Below are 27,810 nucleotides of genomic sequence, written 5' to 3'. Positions count from 1 at the left end.
TATTAACATATTCCTGTGGGAAAGCACATTAGGTGCTAATGCTTGGAGTTGTTTTTAGCGGAATGATTTAACAATACCAGATTCATTTTTCATCTGTATGTTTTTAAATAGACTGGCTCCTATAATCAGCGTTAACATACAGCTCAGCTTGGAGCATAAGGAAATGTTAGTTTAATATTTTAGTGCCATCTGCTGTAAGTTTCATGGCATTCTACTCCATCTGGCTTACTTGCAGCAATTCCCTATTTTTTTTTTAGTTTTAGTAGAACACAGCAATCTCTTTTCAAATCTTTCATACTGATTGGGTCCTGTTTCTTCCTACTGAATACTGGACGAGGCTGTTGTCAGAATGTTTCCTTGACTCTAGGTGTTCATCTCCTGAAGACTTCTGTTTCTCCCTCTCTGTGTGTGTGTGTGTGTGTGTGTGTGTGTGTGTGTGTGTGTGTGTGTAAGAGAGAGACAGAGGGAAAGAGAGGGAGAGAGAATTATCAAGCAGTTAACTCCTTCCTAGACCTTTCTTCCTCATTTCAAATGATGCTGACTCTTGGTAAGTGAACATTTGTAAATTCAGCAACATTACTATATCAACAACTATTGAGAACCCATTGCATGCCAGGCTGTTTTGTAGGCACTAGGGGAGAGAGTGGGGAAGAAAGCAGACTCCCTGCTCTCATGGAGCTTAATTAGTGGAAGAGACTAACAGTATACAAAAAAAACACATCATATAGTATCAGGCAGTGGTAAGTGCTGTGAATTCCAAAATAAAGCAGGCTAAAGAAAGCTATTTTAAATACAATCGTCAAAGAAGGCCTGACAGATGATAGAATTAGAATATTGGAATGGACGTGTTAAGGTTGCTACAAGGACAACAAATGTGCCCTCTAACCCTGTGCCTCGAGGCTCTTGTTAAAGATAGACTCTTGTCGTTAGCTAATTAATTATATTTCAACATTAACCATGAACACTATATGGATGAAAAACAAATCTGTTCTTTAAAAGCCATCAGAGTTTCTGTTGTTGCTTTGGAACTAGATGGACCTTGGGCTTAACTCAGCTTGTTCTTCAGTTCTCAGGTCTTCAGAACTCAGCAGTTCTTCAGTTCAGCACATGGTTAGAACACCTATATGTGTCTGATTCTTAGTTGAGTTCCTTGGAGAGTAACAAACTTTTCTCCAGGAATTGCTTTTAATGGTATATGCTTTACCAACCCTCAACCCATCAAGGGGATTGAATAATACATATAGAATATTTAAAGAATAACACCAGATACTATTGATTGACTTCAACTACAAATCCTGTCAATCCTAAGTGCTATTGGATTTCAGAGGAGGGAGAAGTGTTAAGATGTCCAGCGCCCTTCTCTTTACCTACCCTCTTTAAAGGTCAGTTTGAGCAGAACATTGAGCATCACGGAGATTACTAATACTCCTTTCATTAGAAACAAAGAGATTCTGAAGTCAGGTAATTAGAATCAGGAACAACCCATGTGAACTCTTCTGTGTTTATATGTCTGTGTTTGCTCACACATGTGCACACACTCACATGTGCACATGCTCCATACATTCATTCAGGAATCAAATCTTAGCCAACTACTGCATGTGAGTTACTGGTCTGTGGCTGGAGAAGTGTAGGGAGAACGTTCCCCTCTAAAGGTTCAAGTCATTAAGTCTGTTGAAATAAACTGACAAGAGACAGATTAACAGGAGAAAAGGCGTTACAAGTGTTCATGGGAGCCATGCAAAATATGAAACTTTAAAAAGGGTCAGATGCCTGATGCTTAAATATTCTTTTCCTAGGGGAGAGGTAAAGTGGGGGATGTAGGCTATTTTAGAGGAAGATTACATGGTTTTTAGGGGATTTTAGTGGCCCCAAAGAAGAGACAATAGCCTGGGACACAGTTCTTTTGGCCTCTGGGAGAGGTGATGACAAGTTATGGGAAGGTGAGGGGCAGAATGACACTGCAAACAAAGTTTGTCTTATTATGCAGGTAAAGAAGAATAGTTGAGAGAATAGGTGAAATGTCTGTCAGGTATGGTGCCATGAGCATGCAATATGAGTTAACCTTCTGTGCCCAATGTAGATTCAACGGAGGAAGGCCACAACAATTGCATTCCTTCTGGATGAACTTCCCTTAGTCAGGTAAGATAATTTCAGAGGCAGCCCCTTTCTGTGCCTTGAAAGGAAAATCTGGAGGTGAGGCGTGAGGCAGGAGAAGGTCAGAGAGAGACTTTGGCTCTGAGGCCTTTCAGTCTCCTTTGTTCAAAGCACTCAGCGTGCCAAAGGGCCATATTTTGGGGTATCATTTTCTGAGCACCAACAGAAGCTAATATGAGTAAGACACAGTGCTTGCCTGGAAGGCATTTGTAGGGACATACATACAAACAGATAGGTGTAATAAAGTGTTATAAGGGCAATGAAAGCAAGCAATGCTTAGCCTAGCCTTGTCTGTGTTAATGATTTATGTTGTGATGTTCGAGATGTATGACTCTTTTAATTTTTCTATGCCTGTTTTCTCATATCTTCAAAAAATCTGGGACAGGGAGAAGCATTAGCAAAATAATGACTCTTAGCCTTCTTACTTTAGGGAGAAAGGTTGGGTTGTCCTAAAGTAATGACAATATTTGTTTTGGCTTATTGGGATGTGAGGCACATAAAAAGAATCATTGCTTTAATAGCTTGAGTACCATTATCAGATGCTGTAGCGGTAGCTAGCACACCAGTGGGAGAGAAGCTAGTCATAAGTGCATTTCTTCCCTGTTTTCCTGTTTACACAGTGTACCTGGAGTTACTGGATAACTTTAGAGACTCATTAGTCCTCTGTACAATTAAACGTAAATGCTCATCTTGGTAGAGGTTGATCAAAAGGTAGCTGCAAAGTTGGGGTAGGGAGTAGAGGGACAGGCAACTATATGAACTCCTAAGTATGCATAGACTTCCGTGGGCTCGTTCCTGGGAGCCTGCAGCAGCCTGCGTGGAAGCAAAAGTAAAATTGAGTTTGGGAATAGGGGGAGGTTGTTGAATGTCTTATTTCACCTCCACTCTCAAAAGTGCTTTCGATAAGGTTCTTCTAGGCACAAAGGAAAGATTTAAATCTGTCATATTTCCCTTATGATATATAAAATTTTTTCCAGTTGAGCACCACTTTTCAGAGCCAGGAAAATATTTTTGAGCTAACTAAAAGCTGTAAAAGCTGCTTTTTGCTTAATGTTTATAATGATAATCCAGCTCTCTGATTACCCTCTTCTCCTTTCCCCCAACCCAGTATGTTCAGTTGTCTATGGTCTGTGGCACCACCTTTGGGAGAGGTGGGTTTTCTTCCTGATCACAGTGTACGGGAATCAGCTACAGCAGCAAGTCCAATTCCAAGACCAGCACTGGCTCCCCCCAGATGCTTTCACTGCCATTTTCATACCCTTCTCTCCTCTCTGCTCTCTCAGTGACTGGCAATTTGATTGTTTCTCCAATTTCCTTTTACTTCTGTCTGCACAGCACAATGCTGAATTCAGAAAATGAGAACTCAGCCATCACTTTATTCTGATGTAGGGGCACCCTGTCAATGGAAACGTGGACTAGTGTGTAGGTTCTAGTGACTCTGGGCCTTTGAAGTGCCAAAAGCTGGCTATTTTTGGTGTCAGCAGGTTTTCAGAGCTCTGAGAATTTCTGTTTCCCCTTCCCCTGATGGCAGACCATATTGTATCTACTGCTCTTTCACTCCATCCTCACAAAGACATAAGGAGAGGTTTGCCAAGGGGGAACATCGTTCAATATTGAATGGGATTTCTGAGCAATGTTGCATAATCTTCTTAGTCAATTTTTGAACCTAGCAGAGCTTTGACTATTCATGGCAGGGGGTGGGGGGTTGTTCTTGAAGGGACTAGAATTAAAATTCTTATGCTTGGACTGCGAATCCCTGGAGGGCAAATTGTGCAAATATTTGCAGGAGCATTTTGCTAGGCCAAGATCGTAACTTTCATCAGACTCTCAGTGGGATCTGTGACTCCAAAAATAGGTTTAAGGTTAAAAGGGGAAGAGAAAACACTGGATTTGATAATTTCAAGAGCTCCATACTGCTGAAAAACCTGAATCTGTGATTTCCTGCAATATTATCATCCTTCCCTCAGAAGGAAGAAAAATACAATATAATTACCTTTCTTTTTTCAGGGGCTTCCAACTGTGGAATCACATTGCTGATGAGTAGGACTCAGCCTGGAACACTCCTGTTCACTGCATAGTATCTGACTGAGCAGTGTGCCATTTTAAATAATGGTCATATGAGCATTGGCTAACAACCAAAATTTCAGTTACATCATTCCATATAGATAGATAGATAGCTGGCTTACTTATATAACAAATATTTCTTGTTACATCTTATATATCAGGCACTGTTTGAGGCACTTGAGATACTTCAGTGAACAAAACAAAGATTGTGCTCTTACAGAACTTACATTCTTGTTAGAGGAGAAAGACAAGAACAATAAACATAATATGTTAGTCTGTTTTTGCATTGCTACAAAGAAATACCTGAAGCTGGGTAATTTATAAAGAAAAGAGGTTTTATTGACTCATGGTTCTGCAGGCTTTACAGGAAGCATAGTGCTGGCATCTCATTCTGGTGAGGCCTCAGGAAGCTTCCAATCAGAAGATGAGGGACAGCAGGCATGTCAAATGGCAAGAGTGGGAGCAAGAGAGTGAGGTGGGAGGTGCCACACTCTTTTAAACAACCAGATCTCATGTGAACTCAGAGTGAGAACTCATTGATCACTAAGGGGATGGTGCTAAACCATTCATGAGGGTTTCCCCCATGATCCAATCATCTCCCACCCTGAGCTCCACCTCCAACATTGGGAATCACATTTCAACATGAGATTTGGAGGTGACAAATATCCAAATGATATCACATAATATATATGCAAATTATATAGTATGCGAGAAAGTGATAAGACTCTGGGGAGGAAAAGAAAAAGTAGAAAGAGTTAGAGGCATCGAGAATGTGGTAGAGGGAGGGGCAGGTCACAATATTATATCAGGTGGTCAAGGGAGAGAGAACTCATTGAAGAAGGTGAGAGTGGAGCAAAGATTTAAGGAAGGCAAATAACTTAGGTAAGCAGCTATGGGGTGGAAGAGCAGCCTAGGAGGAAGAAACAGCTGCAGTAAAGGCCCTAAAGTGGGAGTTATCTGATGTGTTCGCAGAACTGCAAGGAGGCCAGGGTGGCTGGAAGGGAGAGTCACTGGAAAGGAGGTCAGCAAAGCAAGAAGAGGCAGACCACAGGCCTCATGACTCTCACTGGAGTGCAATGGGACCCCCATGGGGTAAAAGCAGAGGAGTGAGCTCCTCTGATGTGAGCACTCACTCTGGTTGCCATATAGTGAGTAGACTGGAGGGACCACGGCAGAAGTAAGAAGACCCATCAGAGGCTCTTCAGGAACACGAGTGGGAGATGGTGGTGGAACAGGGTTGTAGTAGTGGCAGTAGTGAAAAATGGTCAGGTTTTGGAAACATTTTGAAGGTAGAACTCACAAGACTTCCTGATCAACTGGATGTGGGGCCAGAGAAGAAACAGGGATGACTCCCCGGTTTTTGGTTTCAGCAGCCCTAGAAAATGGATGGGTAAAACCTTGCAAAAGAATGAAATCACAAGGGAATGGGTGCAGTCGTAAAGAGAACCAAGGGCTGGCAATGATAAAACTTTATATATCAAAATATATTAAAATGTACTTTAGAAGTTGTAGCCAAATAAGCAATCATAAGATGAGTAGCTTATGAAAACGTTTATCTTCGGTTATTTAGGACAGATGTGTAAATCATAAGTAAGTTTTGAAGAGGAAGCAACCTTGACATATTGTACAGTGTACTCACAGGGAGTCCTGCTGGCACAGACTTTCCAGTGCAGGGCAGCACTCTGGGAAGGCAATTAAATGCCCTGATTTAATTATTGATTAATCAATGCTTTATCAAAAAGCATTTTTGTTACTATAACCTCCATTGTTAATTATTTTCTAAAATATGTTAATATTCTTATCTAAGCAAAACTGTTAAAAAATTGTGTGGTTGGTGACAAGATTTACAGGAGCCTCAGGATCTCAATTCTGAATATAATTTTTTTAATAAAAGGAGAATTTTGTTTTACCTGAAAGCCATCTTAGAGAACATTTACTCCAATTCAGTAATTTTACAGTTAGGGTAAGTGAGGCACAGATAACTATGTAAGAATCTGAAACAGGAGTCAGCAAACTATATCCAATTTGTGTTTGTTCATTTGTTTTTATACAGCTTTATTGAGATATAGTTCACATACCATAAAATTCACCCTATTAAAGTGTACAATTCAATACCTTCACAGAGTTGTGCAACCATCACTATTATCTAGCTTCAAAAAATTTCATCACCCCAAAAAGAAACCCCATGCCCCTCAATGTTCATTCCCCCTTCCCTCTTTCCCACAGTCCCTGGCAACCACAAATCTACTTTCTATTGCTATAGATTTGCCTATTACAGACACAGTTTACATTTCCTGTTAATGGAATCATAAAATGTGTGGCCTTTTGTGTCTGGCTTCTTTCACTTAGCATAATGTCATATAATATTTTAAGGGTTCGTCCATGTTGTAGCATGTATCAGTACTTCCTTCCTTTTTATGGAAAAATAATATTCCATTGTATGGATATACCACATTTTATTTATCCACTCATCATTTGGTGGACATTTGAGTTGTTTCCATTGCCAGCTATTAGGAATAATGCTGCTATGACCATTCATGTACAGGTTTTTGTGAGGACACATGCTCTCATTTATCTTGGGTATATAGCTAAGAGTGAACTTGCTGGATAATAAGATAACTCTACATTTAACATTTTGAGAAGCTACCAAATCGTTTCCAAAGTGGCTGCACCATTTTACAATCTCAGTAGCAATATGTGAGAATTCCAATTTCTCCACATCCTCACACTTTTTAATTTTAGCCATTCTGGTGGTTTTGATTTGCATTTTAATGATGACTAATGGTGTTGAGCATCTTTTTATGTGCTCATCAGTCATTGGTCTTCTTTGCAGAAATGTTTATTCAAATGATTTGTCCATTTTTACATTGGGTGGATTTTCTTTTTACTGTTGAACTATAGAGTTCTTTCTATGTTCTATGTACATGCTCCTTATCAGATACATGATTTCCAAATATTTTACCTTGTTCTGTGGATTGTGTTTTCACTTTCTTGATGGTGTCCTTTGATAAATAAAAGTTTTTAATTTTTATGAAGTTACACTTATCTTTTTATTTTGCTGCTTCTATTTTGGTGTCACATCAAAGAAACCAGTATGACCTAATCCAGGTTAACCAAGATTCATTTATTTGTTTTCATCTAAGAGTTTTAAAGTTTTAGCTCTTACATTTAGGTCCTTGATTCATTTTGAGTTAATTTTTGTGTGTGGTATGAAATAGAAGCCCAACTTTTGCGTATAGATAGCCAGTTGTCTGTTAAAAGGGCTGTTCTTTTCCCAATATATTGTCTTGTCACCCTGGTCAAAAATTAATTGGCCATAAATGTAAGGGTCTGTTTCTAGACAGTTAGTTTTCTTATATTGATTTATTGTCTAGACTTACGCTAGTATTATACCATCTTGACTATTGTAGCTTTGTAGTAAGTGGAATCTGGAAGTGCAAGTCCTCCAATTTGGTCTTCTTTCTCAATATTGTTTTGACTATTCTGGGTCTCTTTTATTTCCATATGAATTTTAGAATTAGCTTGTCAGTTTCTGAAACACACTTAGCTTGTACCTTGTACCTTGATAGGAACTGCATTGAATTTGTAGTTTGAGGAGTACTGCCATCTTAAATATCGCCTTCCAATTCATGAACATAAGAAATCTTTTCATTTATTTAGGCCCTATTTAATTTATTTCAACAACATGTTGTAGTTGTCATTGTATAAGTCTTGCACTTTTAAAATAAATTTATTCCTGATTATTTTATTCTTTTTGATGCTATCATGCCACCGCCTGTTTTTTAAAATAAAATTTTATCAGGATGCAGCCATATTCATTTTCTCACATATTTTCTTTGACTTGTTTTGTGCTACAAGGGTAGAGCTGAGTAGGTGCAAATGAGACCATATGGCCAAGAAAGCTGAAAAATGTTTACTGTTTGGCCCTTGACAGAAAGAGTTTGCTGATCTCTGGTCTAGAACATAATTTGTTGGCAGGAAAGGCTGATTCTTTTCTTTTTCTTCCTTAGAGATGCTGTGTGGTAACATAGAAGAAGAATCAGTGTTAATATATTTGATGTTGAGAGACATAAATAAGATTGGATGGCATGAGTTTTGGAGTAAGTGAGACCTAGGTTCAAACTCTGGACCATCGCTTTCTATTTGGTCTCTCTGAAATTCTGTTTCTCCTCCTTGAAATTTTAGTTCCTTTTCTTATAAGGGAGGAAAGTGACTTGTTATGGTCATATATAACAGCCAATGGCAGAACTGGCCTCAAACTTCTCCTTTTTGTCCATTGTCATTTCCATTGCTTGAAAGTTAAATCTCTGGCCAAGAGCTACAGTCTAAATATTGCTCCTTCCCCATCCTCCACACTAAATCCTTAACATCAACTTGTTAGATGTGTCTTTATGGTACCATTTGTTTATACCATTTGGGCTTTTTTTCCATAAAAATTTAAGTGCAGGTCGGGCACGGTGGCTCACACCTGTAATCCCAGCACTTTGGGAGGCCGAGGCGGGGAGATCATGAGGTCAGGAGATTGAGACCATCTTGGCTAACACGGTGAAACCCCGTCTCTACTAAAAAAAATACCAAAAAAAAAAACTAGCCGGGCGTGGTGGCAGGCACCTGTAGTCCCAGCTACTCGGGAGGCTGAGGCAGGAGGATGGTGTGAACCTGGGAGGCGGAGGTCACAGTGAGCCGAGATCACACCACTGCACTCCAGCCTGGGCAACAGCACGAGACTCTGTCTCAAAAAAAAAAAATTTTAAGTGCAGAAAAATATGTTACTCAATATTAGATGGAACAAGTTTTGTTTTGTTTCTTTTCCTCTTATGAAAAAGGTAAGTGATTTCATTTCTAGTAAAGGTATTCTAGTTTGACTCATAAATTTGCAGGACACATTCTTTTCTTTATTAAGTTTTATTTTTATTTTATTTTATTTTTTATTTCCATAGGTTGTTGGGAAACGGGTGTTTGACTACGTAAGCACTTTAGTGGTGATTTGTGAAATTTTGGTGCACCCATCACTCTAGCAATATACCCTGCACTTAAAGGATAAAAGACACATTCGTATTAACCATGATGACATAGAAAAGTGCAGCAGTTTCAGCCACCAAAATTATATTTCCAGCAACATCTATTTTGTTGATATAGTTGACAACAAGCTTCCAGGTGGAACAGATTCAAATGGGTTTCCTCTTGCTCAATATTTGAATCTACTCCAGAAAATGATGGCTAGACTAAAAGGAATCAAAATATGACTTAGCAACTCCAGTTGTATAGGTAAAATGCAGACTGCCAATTACAACTAAAAGTTCAGAAATGCTTTAGAAGTGTAACCTTGTAGTGAAATTATCTGGCACTTAAACCTTAAGTCTAGTGCTTACAGCAAAGTAGAGGTGTTTTTCAGGCACATTTTTAGCTTGATTCTTAATGCCTTAGGTATTAGCCCATTTTTGTGCTGCTGATAAAGACATACCTGAGACTGGGCAGTTTACAAAAGACAAAGGTTTACTTGGACTTACAGTTCCATGTGGCTGGGGAAGCCTCACAATCGTGGCGGAATGCGAAGAAGAGCAAGTCATGTCTTACGTGGATGGCAGCAGGCAAAGACAGAGTGCTTGTGCAGGGGAACTCCTCTTTTTAAAACCATCAGATCTCATGAGACTTATTCACTAGCATGAGCACAGGAAATACTTGCCCCCATGATTCAATTACCTCCTACCAGGTCCCTCCCACCGGGTCCCTCCTACAACATGTGGAAATTCAAGATGATATTCGGGTGGGGACACAGCCAAACCATATCACCTTATTTTTTAAATTAGCTACTGTAATCTATTGAAAAATGGCAGGCCACTATGACTATTCATTCCTTCCAATTGAACATAATATTAGAAAAGATCAAGTGTTGATAATCATGTTACCTATTTGTAGAAATCAAGGAATCACCATTTATTTTTAACCTAACTGAACAAAAGGCTCAGAGTCAAAGAATTTCTGGGTTGGAGGGAACAAGTGTTTAAAAAATCTTACAAACATTCTCAGTACAGAGAATTCACTACCTTCCAAACTGATTTTTCATCCTTGGAAAGTTCTGACTATAAGAAATTTATCTCATATTGATGTTACTTATCCACTAATCCTGTTTTATCATGCAGGGCCATAACATAAAAAGATCACTGTCATATTAACCTTGAGTCTTCATTTTTCCAAACACTACATTACCATTGCTGTTTATCATCACAGAGTGCTTTTAAGTCCATTTATCCCCTTTTCTAAATGTTGTGCCCCTAAACAGTATATCTTTTTGAGAAGTATGTGAGTTGGATAGTGTAGTTTACAGCAAGAGCATGACTTCCCTCACTGTGCGCACCCCATTTCTACTGATTCAACCTGAAGACACATCATGTGTTTGTCAGCCACATCACACTGTTGACTTGTGTTAAGCTTACATCATCTAATACCCATAAGTCCTTACTTATTAATGTGCTAGGAATAAGCTATATATTTTTCTATTTCATAATATTATGGTTGGCACTTTGGGTGGAGGTAGTAGGCCTTGTATTTTGTCTCCATTAAATTTCATATTGTTAGGCTAACCCTATTTTTCTTGAAAGATTTGGGAGGATTCTATCACTCAATGCTTTTGCTGTCCCTGTTTCATTATCTTTAGGTATGATTACTCTCTTCCTACATATCAGTGATGAAAGATTTGAGAGCTCAAATCCTTTAACGGGCCACTGAAACTTCTCTCCAGATTTAAATTCAATTCTGCAAACATATATTCAGCATTTACATTATAATGGACTGTACTTAATTCAGTGATGAACAAGATATAGTGGTAGTCTCAAGCCCATCGTTACTCTATAGTGGGAGAAAGACATCCAGAAATAACCATGTATAAAATATTAAGTATAATAACAAAGGTGTGAACAAGGAACACAAAGGAGAGGCCAGTAATTATCTGGGAGAAGTTAATGATGCATACCAAAATGAAGGATATCTAAGCCAAGTTTTGAAAGAGAAGGAGATGTTTGTGAGAAGTACAAGAAGAATCTGATTGTCATTTATTAATCAGCATTTATTCATAGGAAAATGAAATGTTATCTTCCTACTAGTTCTTCCCTGAAGAGACAAATGAACCAAAAAAAATGAGACTCTACAAGGATGAATAACATAAGCCAATTAAAACTAAACTCAGGAGTATGTAGTGGCTACTTGACAATGCCACAGCAATCACATTATTTCAGAATGGGTGACTACATTTAAAATATTTTCTAGATGTTGTGATTCTTGTTTTTTGTTTGGTTTTTCTTTTTTCCATGAGAGCAGTTAGGAAGCTCTTACTAATATTTCATAAATTTAGAGTTTAGGGACCAAGAATAGGAAATTCTGAAAAATTGTTTCCTATCCTGTTTACCTGAATCTCTGCTTTGTAAGAGACTCCTCTGTCTTGGAAGCATAACTCCTGTCCAGGTTAGATCTATCAACAGCTAGGTTACAGCAGCTTCCAACTTCTTCAACCAGTATTTGGGACCTGGGAGTCATAGTGGACTCCATACCTTGGTAGAAATTTAGAAGTATGTTGCTGACAACAATGGATTTGTACCCCAGCCTGCCAGCCCTGCCCTTGGATCCTTTCATGCAGCTGTAGTAAATAGCATTTTCCATGTAGTATCTTTGCAAGGACAATCAATTCAGCAACAGACTTTCTCCTTTGAAAAATGAAAAAAAAAAAAGTAATTAAAAGCCTCTATCTTCTCACAACAAAGACCTAGAATATAAAAGTACTTCTTCATTTATTGGGTTATGCTACTGACCTTTTAAGTGGTGTCTTAGTGCTGAGGATGATGAGTGACTTGGGCAGTAAACAATCTGAAGACACCAAGGTATTCTGCTGTGGGCCAAGTCATTCATTTAGTTGAGAGTGTTCCTTCCATTTAGCAATGAGCCTGCAGCTTTTAAAAGCTAAGTCACTTGACCTGCTGCCTCAGCATAAAGGTACATGACCTTGTCTGCTGCCAGGCAGGTAAATGCAAGTATTAAATTGCCATTGACAATAGAGAAGTTTAAGACTTAGCTGACTGTTGGAAACTTAGCCGAATAGTTTCTCCAACTTCAACAAAGTCACCTGCTAAATCTGTCTGTATATCCAGGGAAGTCACTAATAAAATGGCCCTAAAAACACAAAATTTTCAAAACTACATATTTTATATATATGTAAAACTACATGCATATAAAAAATATTTGGGGCTAAATCAACATATCATTTGAATATTTTTCTATAGACCACAGACTATACAGACTTTATAGTATATAAAGTACTAGAATCTTTCTGATATATATATGTGTGTGTGTGTGTATCATATATGTATGTATATGTATATATAAATGTAATAATATATAGCAAAATCGTGCTGATATAATCAAAGGTAGATTTAGGGATTAATAAAGTCAGATAATATTTATTGGAAAAATAAAGAATTATCCTTAATTGATAAGACTAAAAGAGATGGTAATGTTTTGTCACCTATTAAGTCAGTGAATTCTTTGACTTTTCCTAGTTTGTAACAAATAAATCCCAGATCTCAGGGGCTACAATGAGAAATAGTTTTTCTTCTGCACAATACATCAGGGTTTGGTTCTGCTGAAGTCTGTTGGGCTCTGCTTAGCTTGGCTTAGCTCCATGCGTGTTTTCATTTTGGAACCCAGGCTAAAGGAGCAGCCCCTGTCTAGGACATGCTGTCCTGATACAAGGATGGCACAGAAAGGCCGTAGCTAAGCCACACAGTCACATTTAGGCTTCTGCTCGAATGTGGTAAATGAGCATCATGTTCCCTCACATCCCATTAGCCAAAGCCTGTGCCACAGCCAAGCCCAAAGCCAGTGGATGAGTAAGCAGGATGAAGGTTGTATAGTTGTTTGTTCACATCCTCATCTTCCTTTCCATCACTCTCTTATCATAAGCCTAGGGAGTGGTAAAGAGAATGTTCTTCCAAATGGAAAGCTCTGGGGTTACAGTCTGAGCTTGACTTTCCCTCCTGCCCACCACCTCACTACCTACCGCCCTCACCCCATCACTCAACCATGGCACCAAGCGCCGTTGCCTCTCTGGGAACCTCTCTCTACCCTGAAGGAGGACAGAATACTCTGGTGCTACTTTGAGAAGCTGGTATTGCTGTTTTTCTGTCTCCAGTGACCTATTTCAAGGAAATACAGGGAAAAGAAAACTAAGAAGCCCCATGCCATTTGTCCTTTGTCTGTGGCTGCCCAGTTTTCCTACACAGGGCTGCTGTTTGCTGTCCACACTGGAACCCAACCACTCTCTCGAATGGTTTCTATATGAGTTTCTGAGATCTGTCAGCCTCCTTTTTCTTTCTGTGGCTTCTGTAGGGTTAGGTTTGGGGAGGGAACAAGTAGCCGGTGTAAATGACTTGTCAAACTACTTTGTCAAGCTACTTTGAGTTGTATAACCAGTTATTTGCACATCCTAAGGATAAATTGATCTGTAATGTTGGAAACTTAGCAACAAATTTTGAATGGCACAGAAGGTAAATAGAAATTTTCTTTTTCAACCTGAGCTTTGAGGCTCTAAGACACCATATAGCACTTTTCTCAGTTTTGTAATTGATATGATTTAATGTTTTTGCACCATGCAAATTTTCAGAATTATTTCCAGAAGCCTACAATTCATGTTTCTTGAAAACAATATTTAATTATGCTTTTTCATATAAAATATATTGTGATAAATCTCTCTTGAAAAAGTGCCATGTATGTGTAAGTACATACACACACTTACGTATGTGATTTCTTCCTTCCATTCTTAGAGTGTTTGTCAATTATTTATGCCCATTGGGAGCAGTTTTCCCCCTCTTCCCACATGCCTAGAACTGTGACTCTCCTTTCTTCCAGATGGGTAATCTGATGCTTTTAATTATTACACTAGCATTACTTTCACTAAGAGTTTATCATGAATCAATATTTTATTGAAGTTAAAAAAAATCCTGATTTAGAAAACAAAGTAGTGAATGTCCAACTGAGGAGTAAGAGCTGAGTGATGAAATACCTGGCTAAAGAAGGAAAAGGCAATGAAGACCCTTTGCTGAAAGGTGGTATTTAGAATTAAAGTAAGATTTCAGAACTCAAATGGACTGTTTTTTAAGATACATCTCCTTTAAACTAAATTGAGGTGTGGACAAAGGTGAAAGGAACAAAAAAACTCAGCCTGATTCTGAGTAGGTTCTGAGTCCAGCGGAAAACTCAATTCAGATGTGCTGCCGTGGAGCAGGTTCACTTCCTTTTTTAGCTAAACACATTCATCTGCTGTGGCATAGACCAGCCTTTGGATTCTTAGAGATTCTTGTATTGGGTACATTTTTTTCTGTAGTAGCATTGTCTCAAAGCATTATAAGGCAAAACTCAGCCACAAGGAGAAAACTTTGGACAGCAGCATTCATATTGAATTGGACTTGGAGTCCGGGTTTATAGCATACCTTGTACAAAAAAGTAAAAACCAGGAAGGAACAAAATAATGGCATTCACAGTGACCTGGATGGAATTGGAGACCATTATTCTAAGTGAAGTAACGCGGGAATGGAAAACCAAACATCGTATATTCTCACTCATAAGTGGGAGCTAAGCTATGAGGATGCAAAGGCGTAAGAATGATACAGTGTGGCCAGGCGCGGTGGCTCAAGCCTGTAATCCCAGCACTTTGGGAGGCCGAGACGGGTGGATCACGAGGTCAGGAGATTGAGACCATCCTGGCTAACACGGTGAAGCCCTGTCTCTGCTAAAAAATACAAAAAAAAAAAAAAAGCCGGGCGAGGTGGTGGGCGCCTGTAGTCCCAGCTACTCCGGAGGCTGAGGCAGGAGAATGGCGTAAACCCGGGAGGCGGGGCTTGCAGTGAGCTGAGATCTGGCCACCGCACTCCAGCCTGGGCGACAGAGCGAGACTCCGTCTCAAAAAAAAAAAAAAAAAAAAAAAAAAAGAAGAATGATACAGTGGACTTTGGGGTCTGATAGGACGGTGAGGGTGGGAAGGGGGTGAGGGATAAAAGACTACAAATTGGGTACAGTGTATACTGCTCGAGTGATGGGTGCACCAAAATCTCAGAAACTACCACTAAAGATCTTATTCATGTAACCAAACACCACCTGTTCCCCCAAAACCTATGGAAATAAAAAAACACAAATAAAAAAGTAAAAACCAGGAGGCTTATTAAATTAAATGAACATAGAAATGTCTGCTAATATAGCAACATTTGCTGCAAAAGATAAATGCTGCAAAAGATAAATTGTGCAAAAAGTGATCTTTGCTTTTAACCAATACTGTCTTGTCAGTTTGGGCGGCTATAACAAAATACCATAGACTGGGTGGCTTACAAACAACTGAAATTTATTTCTCACAGCTCTGGAGACTCAAAGTCCAAGATCAAGAGCAGAGGGAGAAAGCCAGCTCTCATGTGTCTTTTATAAGGGGACTAAACCCATTCATGTGGCCTCCATTTTCATGACCTAATATATCCCAAAGACCCCACCTCCTAATATCATCACGATGGGGTTAAGATTTCCACTTAAAAATTGGGAGAGGGGAGTGGTAGCAAATATTCAGCTGGTAGCAAATACATAGTTATTAAAGATGGTGGCTCATTACTTCTTCATATGGCTAATCAGCTATCCCAGCACCTCTTAATGAATAGGGAGTCCTTTTTCCATTGCTTATTTTTGCCTTTTTAGTAGAATAATTTATTTTCTATTTAAGATAAATCAACCTTGTTGAATATCAGATGACTGTAGGTGTGCAGCTTTATTTCAGGGTTCTCTATTCTGTTCCATTGTTCCATATGTCTATTTTTGTGCCAGTACCATGCTGTTTTGATTACTATAGCCTTATAGTGTAGTTTGAAGTTGGGCAGTGTGATGCCTCCAGCTTTATTCTTTTTGCTTAGGATTGCATTGGCTCTTCAGGCTCTTTTTGGTTCCATATGAATTTTAGAATCATTTTTTCTGGATCTATGAAAACTGTCATTGGTAGCTTGACAGGAATACTATTGAATCTATAGACTGCTTTGGGCAGTATGGCCATTTTGATGATATTGATTCTTCCAGTCCATGAGCATGGAATACTTTTCCATTTTTTAATGTCATCTATAATTTCTTTCAGCAGTGTTTTGTAGTTCTCTTTGTGGAGATCTTCTACCTTTTTGGTTAGATGCGTTCCTAGGTATTTTTATTTTTTGCAGCAATTCTTGATTTGGCTCTCAGCTTGAATGTTATTGGCATATAGAAATGAAACTGATTTTTGTACATGGAATTTGTATCCTGAAACTTTACTGAAGTCGTTTATGAGTTCCAGAAGTCTTTTGGCAGAGTCTTTAGGGTTTTCTAGGTATAGAATCATATTGTCTACAAAGAGAGATAGTTTAACTTCCTTTTTCCTATTTGGATGTCTTTTATTTCTTTCTTTTGCCTGTTTGCTCTAGTTAGCACTTCCAGTACTATGTTGGAGTGGTGAGAATGGGCATCCTTTTCTTGTTCCAGTTCTCAAGTGTAATGCTTCCAGCTTTTGCCTGTTCAATATGATGTTGGCTGTGTGTTTGTCATAGATGGCCCTTATTATTTTGAGGTATGTTCCTTTGATGCCTCTAGTTTTTTGAGGGTTTTTATCATAAAACAATGTTGGATTTTATCCAAAGCTTTTTCTGTGTCTATTGAGATGATGAGATGGTTTTTGTTTTTAATTCTGTTTATGTAGTGAATCGTATTTATTAATTCACATATGTTAAATTAACCTTGTGTCCCAGGAATAAAATGATTTTGGGAATTAATTTTTGATGACCTGCTGGGTTTGGTTTGCTGTTGTTTTGCTGAGGATTTTTGCATCTGTGTTCATCAGTAATATTTGGTCTATAGTTTTCCTTTATCGTTGTGTCTTTGCCAGGTTTTGATATCAGGGTGATGGTGCCCCCACAGAATGAGTTAGGGAGGAATCCCTCCTCCTTGATGTTTTGGAATAGTTTCAGTAGAATTGGTACCAGCTGTTGTTCGTATGTCTGGTAGGATGTGGGTGTGAATCAGTCTGGTCCGGGGCTTTGGTTGGTACATTCTTTTTATTACGAAATTCAACTTCAGAACTTGATATTGTTGTATTCAGGGTTTCAGTTTCTTCCTGATGCAGTCTTGGGAGATTGTGTGTTTTCAGAAATTTGTCCATTTCCTCTAGATGTTCTTGTTTGTGTGCATAGAGGTGTTCAAAATAGTCTCTGAGGATTTGTTATATTTCTGTGGGATCAGTTGTAATGTAAACTTTGTTGCTTCTGATTGTGCTTATTTGGATCTTCTCTCTCTCTTTCTTTATTAATCTAGCTAGTGGTCTATCAATTTTGTTTATCTTTTCAAGAATCCAACTTTTGGGTTTGTTAGGTTTGCATGGATTTTTGGGTCTCAATTTTGTTCAGTTCTGCTCTGATTTTAGTTATTTCTTTTCTTCTTCTAGCTTTTGGGTTAGTTTGTTCTTGCTTTTCTGGTTCCTATAGGTGGGATATTAGATTGTTAAGTTGATATCTCTCTTTTTGAGGTAGGCATTTAACACCATAAACTTTATTCTTAGTGCTGCTTTTGCTCCATTCCACAAATTTTGGTATGCTGCCTCTCTGTTTTCATTTATTTAAAAAAAATTTTTTTATTTATACCTTAATTTTGTTGTTTATCCAAAAATCATTCAGGAGAAAGTTGTTTAATTTCCATGCAGTTATATGGCTTTGAGAGATGTTCTTGCTATGTATTTTTATTTTTGCTGTACTGTGGTCCAGAAGTATGGGTGGTATGATTTAGATTTTTTGAATGTATTGAGACTTGCTTTATGGCCAAACATGAGGTCAGTCTTGAAGTATGTTTCTTGTCCAGCTGAGAACAATATATATCCTGTGGTTGGTGGTTGGAGTATTCTGTAGATGTCTATTAGGCCTAGTGGGTCAAATGTTGAATTTAAGCCCAGAATTTCTTTGTTAGTTTTCTGCCTCTATTATCTAATACTGTCAGTAGGGTTTTGAAGTCCCTTACTATTATTTATGTGGCTATCTAAATCTTTTGTAGGTCTGGAAGTACTTATTTTATGAATCTGGGTGCTCCAATGTTGGGTGCATATGTATTTAGGATAGTTAAGTCTTCTAGTAGTTGAATTGAACCCCTTATAATTATGTAATGCCATTTTCACCCTTGTTTGTTCTTATATGATATAAGGATAGTGACCCCCCCCACCTCCACTCTTTGTTTTATACTTGCATGATAGATCTTTCTTCGACCCTTTCCTTTGATCCTATCTGTGTCATTATCTGTGAGATTCGTCTCTTGAAGACAGCAGACTGATGTACTTTTTAAAATATTCAACTAGCCACTCTGTGCCTTTTAAGTGGGGTGTTTAGGCCATTTACATTCTAGGTTAAGGCTGGGTGTGGTGGGTCATGCCTGTAATCCCAGCACTTTGGGAGGCCAAGGCAGGAGTATAACTTGAGGTCAAGAGTTCAAGACCATCCTGTTCAACATAACAAGATCCCATCTCTACCAAAAACAAAAAAAGTAAATTACATTCAAGATTAATATTGATATGTGAGGTTTTGATCCTATCATGAAGTTGTTAGCTGGTTGCTTTGTACTTTCTATTGTGTGGCTGCTTTATAGGGTCTGTGGGCTATGTACTTAAGTTTATTTTGTGGTAACAGGTATCATTCTTTTGCTTTTATGTTTAGAACTCTCTCAAAGAGAAAAAGAATTATTTCTCCTTCACTTATGAAGCTTAGTTTGGTGGGATATGAAGTTCTTGGTTGGAATTTCTCTTCTCTAAGAATGCTAAAAATAGGCTCCCAATCTTTCCTGGTTTGTAAGGTTTCTGCTGAGAAGTCTGCTGTTAGGTGATGGGGTTCTCTTTGTATGTGTTCTGACCCTTTTTTCTAGCTGGCTTTAAGATTTTTTTCTTTAGTGTTGACCTTTGACAGTCTGGTGACTACATGCCTTCATGATGTTTATTTTGTATAGTATCTCACAGGTGTTGTCTGGATTTCTTGTATCTAGATATCTACCTCTCTAGCAAGATGGAGGAAATTTTCCTGAATTATTCCCCTAAATATGTTTTCTAGATTGTTGACTTTCTCTCTGTCTCTCCAGGAATGCCATTAATTCATAGGTTTGGTAACTTTACCTAATCCCATATTTCTAAAAGACTTTGTTCACTTTTAAAAATTCCTTTTTTTTTTTTTAAATTTTTGTCTGACTGTGTTAGCTAAAAAGACTGGTCATCACACACTGAAATTCTTTCTTCTGCTTGGTCTGGTCTATTGATGAAGCTTTCAATTGTATTTTGAAATTTCTTAGATGAGTTTTTCAATTCTAGAAGTTTTGTGGCTTTTTTTATGATGTTTATCTCTTTCTAACTTTCCTGGATTGCTTAAGAAGTTTCATTGTGTTGATTTTCAACCTTGTCCTGGATCTTTTTGAGCTTCCTTGCAACCATACTTTTAATTCTTTACCTGTCATTTCTGAGTTTCCATTTTGGTTAGGGACCATAGCTGGAGAGCTAGTGTGATCTTTTGGTGGTGTAACTGCATTCACAGTTTTCATAGCGCTGGAATTCTTGCATTTGTTTCTTCTTATCTGGAAATGCTGGTGTTTCTAATTTTTGTCATTATTTTTGTGTGGTGGGGATTTTTTCTTTTTCTGCCTTTCCCTATAATATTATTGTTGTTTTCTTACTTTCTCTTTCTCTTTCCCTTTCCCCCCCTCCCTGGGGGATGTGATTTTAGAGAAGGTTGGGTAGTGTCTTTTGGCTTTGCTTCTGTCGCCCTATGCACTTCTGTTGACAGGTCTTATATTAGGCTGTGTAGTTCAACCTACAAGCCAGTAGATGGTGCTTATGGGTAAGAGCTGTCTGTGGCCAGTGTGACTGGGTATATCCTTGTTTACTGGGAGAAATTCTCTGTTGCCTCAAGCAATGGGCTAGTTTATGGTGTGCACATTGGTCTGAGCTCCCTGCTCAGCCCCAGAAGGGTTGGGAAGGTGGCAAATGGGTGGGGCTGGACCAGGCAGGCTTCTTTACAGGCCCTCTGATGGCATGCACGAGCACCAGTGCCAAAGGAGAACCCAGTGGGCAGCCACCAAGCAGCCAGGTTTGCCTAGTTTGGGAGCTGGGAAACCGCCTCTGCCTCAAGTTCTCTGCATGGTGATGGGGAGTGGCTGAAACTCCTAATCCAGGAGAGTGAGTGTTCCAGATGGCTGGAGAGCTGCCTGAAAATGGACCGTAGAGGACCCTACTGCACCAGAATCTCTGCACAAAGAGGGTGGGGTGGCTCTAGCTGCTAATTCAGGAGGACAGGTACTTTGAATGCCTGGCGATCTGCCTGGGCATGGAGTAGAGAGGACCTCTGTGCACCAGGATCTCTGCCTAGAATAGTGGGGCAGCTCAGGCTTCTGTTCTACATGAGCAGGTGCTCGACATTCCTGAATATCTGCTTGGGCGTAGAGCACAGAGGGTGCCCCTTTACCGATATTTCTGCACAGGAATGGTGGGGTGGTTCAGGCTGCCAATCTAGGCAAACAGGTTATCTGAATGCCTGGAGGTCTGCCTGGGTATGAAATAGAGAAGGCCCCCCCTTCACCAAGATCTCTGCACATGAGTGGTAGGGTGACTCAGCCTGCTGACCAAGCAAGCAGGTGCTCCAAATGATTGGAGATTTGCCTGGGCATGAAGTGAAGAGGGACCCCCTGCACCAGGATCTCTGTATAGGAATGATACGGTGGGTCAGGATGCTAATCCAGGTAAGTGGGTGCTCTGAATGCCTGGAGATCTGCTTGGATGTGAAGTGGAAGGAACCTCTTCGCACCTGTATCTGCACTTTTGCACAGGAAAGATAGGGCAGCTTAGGCTGCTGAACTAGGTGAGCAGATGCTCCAAATGCCTGGAGATCTACCTGGGCATAAAACGGAGAGAGCCCTGCTGTACCAGGATCTCTGCACAGGAAGGATGGGCTGACTCAAGCCATTAGTCTTTGGGAGCAGGTGCTCTGAATGCCTGGAGATCTGCCTACATGTAGAGCAGAGAGGGCGCCTCCATACCATGATCTGTGCACAGGAAGGATAGGCTTGCTCCGACTACCGATCCAGGCAAGGGGGTGCTCTGAATTCCTGGAGATCTGCCTAGGCATGGAGTGGAGAGGGTCCTTCTGCACCGTGATCTATATCCATGAAGGGTGGGGTGGCTCAGACTGCTGGCATAGGCAAGCATATGCTCCAAATGCTTGGATTTCTGCCTGGGGATGGAGCAGAGAGGGCCCTGGCACCATGATCTCAGGGGAGCAGCCTGGGACACCCACCAATGACACATGCAGACTGGTTCCAGGTTGCGAAGCTATCCCTGGCTACAGGTCTCATCACCCAGGAGATGCAGCTGTAGCGGCTGTCCTCCCACCCCGGGCCTGCAATAGGAGAAAGCACAATTCCAGCACCTACTGCTGAGGCACTTTCCATAGCTCTGGCTGCAGAAGCCACTACCCAACTCCAGAGCAGACACTCCAGTCCCTGACCTAAGACTGTTATAAAATGCCTAAGTGGCCATGCTGCCAGGTCACTAAAGAATGGCTGCCTTTTAATGTGCCTGGATTAAAAATGGTGTCCTGTTCTCGGTTCCAGGCCCGGGAAAATGTCTGCAGCTTTTCTCGGTGTCTTTCCCTCACAGCATTTCCAAGCCTTTCCCCAAGTTATCTCCAGGGCTTGGAGAAACATAATGCTCGTCCTTCACCTGGGTTGCTCAGATCCCAAGTGGAAGGGTGAGTCACAGAGGAGGCTCTCTGCTCCTCTCATGTGCTGGGGCTTCACTCACGTTTATCAGACAGATACTGTCACGAGGGCTGTTTGCCCACGTTTTCCTCCTAGAGATCTGGGGTGTCCCTCATAAATCTGGTGGATTCTCATTTACTTTGTGAATTAAAGCTTATCTTTATGCACTATTTTAATGCACTATGTTGCTATTTCCAACTGGCTGAGACATGCTTTAGCATTCACCATCTTGGAAAACAATGAATCCTTATACATTTTGAATATTAACTCCTTATCAGAGGTATAGTTTGCAGATATTTTCTCCTACTCTGTAGGTAGTCACTTCATTCCGTTGACTGTTTCCTTTGCTATGCAGAAGTTTTATAAATTTGGTATCATTTCATTTTTCTGTTTTTGCTTGTGTTGCCTGTACTTTTGAGGTCATATCCAAAAAAATCATTGCCCAGGCCAGTGTCACAGAGCTTTCTCCCTAAATTTTCTTCTACTAGTTTCATAGTTTCAAGTGTTATGTTTAAGTCTTTAATGTATTTTGACTGGATGTTTGTATATGGTGAGAGATAACAATTTAATTTCACTTTTCTGAGTGTGGCAATCCAGTTTTCCCAACACCATTTATTGAAGAGACCGTTCATTCCCTACTGTGTGTTCCTGGCACCTTTGTCAAAAATTGGTTGGCCATAAATGCATGGATTTATCTCTGGGCTTTCTATTCTGTTTCTATTCTACTCTGGGTTTATCTGTCTGTTTTTATGCCAGTACCATCCAGTTTTGGTTCCTATAGCTTAATAGTAGTACATTTTGAAGTTAGGTAGTGTGATGCCTGCAGCTTTGTTATTTTTGCTCAGGATTGCTTTAGCTATTTGGTCGCATACAGATTTTTGGATTGTTTTTTCTATTTCTTTGAAGAATGTCATTGGGATTTTGACAGGGATTGTTTTGAATCTGTAGACTGCTTTGGGTAGGATGGACATTTTAACAATATTAAATCTTCTAATTCATGAATATGAGATCTCTTTCCATTTATTTGTGTCTTTTTCAATTTCTTTCATCAATGTTTTACAGTTTTTAGTGTAGAGATATACATTTAACCTCCTTGGTTAAATTTATTCCTAATATGTTTTTTTGTAGTTATTGTACAGGAGAATATTTTCTCGATTTATTTTTCAGATAATTCACTGTTAGTACGTAGAAATGCTACTCATTTTTGTATGTGATTTTGTATCCTGCAACTTTACTAAATTCATTTATTAGCTCTAACAGTTTTTTACATCTGAAGACTTTCCTATATACAAGTTAATGTTGTCTTCAAAGAGGGACAGCTTAGCTTCTTCCTTTCAGATTTGGATGCCTTTTATTTCTTCCTCTTTTCCTAATTGGTCTGGCTCAAACTTCTAGTACTATGTTGAACAGAAGTGGCAAGAGTGGTCATCTTTGTCTTGTTCCAGGTCTCAGAAGAAAAGCTCTCAACTTTTCCCATTTGGTATTATGTTAGCTGTGAGTTTGTCATATATGGCCTTTATTGTGTTGAGGTACATTCCTAATTGTTGAGAGTTTTATCATGAAAGGATATTAAGTTTTATTAAATGCTTTTTCTGCATCTGTTAAAATTATCATAGGGGTTTTGTCCTTCATTCTGTTAATGTGATGTATTACATTTATTGATTTGCATATGTTGAACCATTCTTGCATCCCTGGAATGAATCCCACTTGATCATGGGATAAAGTTATTTTTTAAAGCTTCCATAGTGAGGAGAATAAAGAATGAAGAACAAGGAATGACAGGATGAGAATTAGGCAGATATTATATTTCTTGTCAGCAGCAATGTACGTGAGAAGACAGTACACAATGATTTCAGATTTCTGTGGAGAAACTATTTTGAACTTAGACTTCTATACCCACCCAAACTATTATTCGTATAAGCAAAATCAAGATATTTTCTGACACTTAGACTTTGAAAGTTTATTGCTCAAGTACCCCATATAAAAAAATCTCAAGGAGGTAATCCTAACAAAAGTAAATTCAGGGAAGAGAATGGAATACAATATAAAACATAAGAAAATGTAGTAGCTGAATATGACCTATAAAGCATGAAGAAAAGTGAAATTAGTAGAGAATTTATTGAATCTTTATGCTTACAGTTTTTTTCTGTTGACTGGTAGGGCATTTAGTGATACGAGATCACAGTTTCCTTTTATTTGAGTCTAAACATGCTTCTTATTTTTATAGAAAATAATATCTAAGTCATGATAATACAATAATTCTATATATTGCCATAAATTTGAGAACCATCCTGTGGATAAAGTAGAGAAGTCCTAATTATAACTTTTGAAAAATATGTAAATTGTATAAATCTTGGCACTAAAACTAATGTGAAAAATCAGTAACTGGAAAGGATATAAATGATAGTGAAAATGCACTAAAGGTTTTTAATTTTATATAACAGGAACTACTTCAAATTACTAAATCTAGAAATAGTTACAAAACACATCATTTAACTAAATCATAGTAAGCACCATAAGTAAAAAAATAAAAAAGCAAGAAGAGTGAGGTGAAGGGAGGGAGAATTTAACTTTTAAAAAGCCTTATTCTAATTAAAATTAACGAAGTATTTCTCTTTTTGTGATTACAACATTGCAAACAGAAAGTACACTGCATATACTTTGCTTGGTCATTAGAAAACTTTAAATGCAGAAGCCTTCTGAGCCTGTGAAAGTCGATCACTGAAATTACTACTTTTAAGACACTAACTCAAAGGGCAATCCTTGGTAATAAGAATCAGACAAACACTCTCAAAACACCAGAGTACTCTTCATGGTGAAGGGAGCTGGCTTTGGCAAGAACTAAAAAACAAAGAAAAGCAAATTAGATGGATCACCAGTTTTCTTTCATGGCAGACAAAAGCCCAAAACTCTTATCTGACCAATAAGGTCAACTACCTGAAACCAAAGATATTAAGGAAATAAGAGAGTAATTCTAAAGCAAGAGAAAGCAGCCCTTCAAGGGACCTACTGTGGAGATAGAATACTAAATACTCTAGGATCTAACCTTTCAGGAAATACAAATGAATAAACAGGTTTGTAACTTGGCTCACCTGCTTTGAAAAACAAAGGAAGTTTTCAGAAGTTGTGGTAAAAAGCCATCATTGGTGACATTTAATTCTACAGTGAATGGATCTCAGGCAAGTATATTGCAAAGTGTTTTGAGACTGGCCAGAGACAAATTCTAACTAAGATTTTCGTTTTGTTTTGTTTTTTTTTTTCAATTTTCTAAAAGAAAGTTAAATAAAAACCAAAAGAAACCCTAGTATTAAATGCCTACTGAATTGACATATAAAGATGTGTATTGAATCCACATCATTTCAAATCTGCAAAATGTATTTTCCATGTCAGTTATATTAGAAATGCATATTTCACTTACCCTATCCCAGGATGATTTGGAAATATTTACATCAGAAAATAAGTCATTGTGTTAATACACAAAAATTAATACTATCTTCATACAACTTTAAATGGATTAATGTATTTTTTCAGCTATATAAAAGCAAAGAGTTGATGCCAATTAAGTGATTTCCAATAGAAAGACAACATGAGGTTGAGTTTGGAATAAGCTTCAGTATAGGACCAAAATAATGCCTTAGTAAGGAGAAATGGGATTGGCAGATTCATACATCAACCACAGTGAATGTCAGCAAATATCTTGTGTCAGTTGACTTTTAAATATTAACCAAGAACCAAAATGTCACTCCCCTAGGTACAAGTCAAATTGCTTCTCCTTTCTCTTGCCTGCACTCTTAAATGCTGAACAACCTCATAAGTAAGATTTCTGTTAGGCAAATTAGTGCATGCAGATTAGGAACCACAGTTTCTGGAGTGGAGTTCAGTGGGACTAACTATATTCCCTATGATCAGTCACTTTAATCATGGAATTATGAGGAAACTCATAAATTATCGAATCACATCCTCAAAGCATTTTTAAGCAATGCTTAACCATGTGCTCTATAAGTATACATTTGAGTTTGTTCCCTAGAAACATAGAATTGTTTCTGTTTTATGAAGTGTCAAACATTACTCATTGGCAATTATGAGTTACTTTTATACTTGTTAAGTTTTATTGTTCTGTTAGTGTAACCAGAAACACTTCTGTTTGTTTCCATTGGTTCAGTACACATTTATTAAGCATCTACTTTTGCCAGAAGCTGGAGGATACAAAGATGACCATGAGTCAGTTCCTGCCCTCTAGCAGTTCAAAGGAGACATAGGTGTAAACTTCAACGGCAGGAAAGGCAAATGGAATCCTTCTGTGGAGGCAGAAGTAGTGTATCTACGCAGCAGCCAGCACAATGCATGGTATAATATTGGATGTGTAATAAATCTTCTTTGAATAAATAAAATAATCATGAGAAGATGTACCAGAAATAGTAATGCCATAAGGAAAGGAAGACAAATGGAGTTGAACCTTGAGCTAAGTCTTGAAATATGGAGCACGTGAGAGAATTTCAGTTGAAGAAAAGAAGTAAAGTCCCCAAAGGCTGAAATACCATGTAGGTTCAGGGAATTAGGATAGTTCCATTTTTCTGGAAAGTATGTCAGTGGCAAAACCGTGGGAGATGAAGATGGGTAGATGGGAAGGAGCCATATTAAGAGGCACATGCTGGATCTTCTAGCTTCTTAAAGGGTAGTGCCATGATCAGATTTATGTTTAGAAAGATTTCTCCATGAGAAGGACAGATTGGTAACCAAAAGGGTAGTTAGAAGATCATTTAAAAATCTCGTGAGCAGTGATGAGGGTCTAAACTATAAACTAAAGCTGTAGCAGCTGAGAGGATGAATTTGAGGGAGATTTGGAAAGTAGAAATCAAGGTCTGAGGGTAAGGGAAGGGAACAGTGAAACAGAAACAGGAATCTGGGATGATCCTTGTGTTCTGATTCGATTAGCTGGGTGAAAAAGAAGGCTACTTAGTGGAACACCATCTGAGAAGGTGATACAGGGAAAATGAGTTCATAAATGCCTAGGAGACATTCAGGAAGATTTATTTAGTAAGCAGGTAGTGACCTGAACCTGGAACTCAAGAGCTAGGTCCAGGCTGGAGGTTCAGAGCTGGTGGTACTCATGTCTGGTGGTAACTATGAGCATGAGTGAGAGAGCCCAGCGGAGCATACAGAGTGTTAGTGACACAGATTCATTATTTCCCAGTGTTTACTGCAGTGTATGATTTGGGGATGGAATTGATATGACACTCATCATTGATAATCATTATTGGAGCTAGAAAAAAGGGTTGAAAAAAATAGTATGGAGAACATTTTGGCATTTTCAAATTACCATTTTTTAAGATTCAGAATTATTTTCTATTGAGAGACAGTTACTCATAGAATAAAACATATCAATCAAGAACCAAGTAAATTAAAATAAAAGTAACTGACTTATTTTTGTTAGAGAAAATATATGTTCATATGTCTAAATTAAGAATTGTTGGTAGCAAATAATGCCTGGTAAGATTTTGATGGATGTGTACATGTGGAATTCTAAGATGTATGTAATAAATATGGAAATAATAAAATAGATTTGTAGTTTTATGAACACTTAGATGAAAAGAGAAGTAGAGAAAAAAGAGAAAATGGGAAATAGTGATAGACACACACATACTATTAATATAGAAACTTAGACAAAATAACTGTAATCATAATTCAACCACTATTGTCAAAATTTCAACATATATTCTATTATTATGTCTGTACATATTTTTGTATACTTGTTATGTTGGCTATATAAATTCATAT

The 27,810-nt window shown here is 38.5% G+C and overlaps 1 protein-coding gene and 1 long non-coding RNA gene across 2 annotated transcripts in view; both read left to right on the top strand.

Annotated features, from left to right (window-relative positions):
* Window positions 1-27,810, top strand: part of RTN1 (reticulon 1) — a 280,842-nt gene that overhangs the window by 164,426 nt on the left and 88,606 nt on the right. The window lies entirely within an intron of this gene.
* LOC135971989 (uncharacterized) lies at window positions 295-27,648 on the top strand. The gene is made up of 2 exons (XR_010588502.2): window positions 295-547; window positions 2,081-27,648. It is a non-coding gene; the product is annotated as an uncharacterized lncRNA (long non-coding RNA).

Source organism: Macaca fascicularis, chromosome 7 (assembly GCF_037993035.2).
Source record: "Macaca fascicularis isolate 582-1 chromosome 7, T2T-MFA8v1.1".
In the NCBI taxonomy this organism is placed as follows: Eukaryota; Metazoa; Chordata; class Mammalia; order Primates; family Cercopithecidae; genus Macaca; species Macaca fascicularis.
The sequence above is the reverse complement of the archived record's forward strand: the minus strand, read 5'-3'. Positions and strand labels throughout refer to the sequence as shown.